This window comes from Macadamia integrifolia, unplaced genomic scaffold, assembly GCF_013358625.1.
Source record: "Macadamia integrifolia cultivar HAES 741 unplaced genomic scaffold, SCU_Mint_v3 scaffold_155A, whole genome shotgun sequence".
Lineage (NCBI taxonomy): Eukaryota > Viridiplantae > Streptophyta > Magnoliopsida > Proteales > Proteaceae > Macadamia > Macadamia integrifolia.
Genome location: NW_024870624.1, coordinates 5,299 through 5,732, shown reverse-complemented (window position 1 = coordinate 5,732; position 434 = coordinate 5,299). Strand labels below are relative to the sequence as shown.

At 30.4% G+C, this 434-nt stretch overlaps 1 protein-coding gene across 1 annotated transcript in view; it reads right to left on the bottom strand.

The window, feature by feature from the left end:
• Positions 1-434, bottom strand: part of LOC122070911 (nodulation receptor kinase-like) — a gene marked incomplete at its 3' end in the record, with an annotated part of 67,898 nt that overhangs the window by 63,924 nt on the left and 3,540 nt on the right. The window lies entirely within an intron of this gene.

Below are 434 nucleotides of genomic sequence, written 5' to 3'. Positions count from 1 at the left end.
AGAAAATAAGAGTGTCGCTAGTTGATCTTTCTTATAATGTGGTGAAGGCTGTTTTACTGAAAATTGGAGTGCAGTGACATAATATGCTTGAAACTGATTCTTCCAAAGTTAATGACTAAGATCAGAGAGGATAGAGACAGATGGAATTTTTGAGAAAGAGTTTTCTGTTTTGTGTCTTGGAGCCAAATCCCTACAGATAACTGAATTAGAATCTGGGGAAAGGAAGGGATTACCACAGTGAAATATCATGAAATTTCTAAAGAAGTGATTTGTTTATCCTGCAAATGCATGAACACCAATTTTAAATAGTTACCACTTACCATGCTAGATATGATATGCCATGATTGTCCTATATCCTGCTTCTGAAGTTATTATTAGTATTATTACTATTATTATTATTATTATTATTATTATTTTTTTTTTTTTTTTTTTTT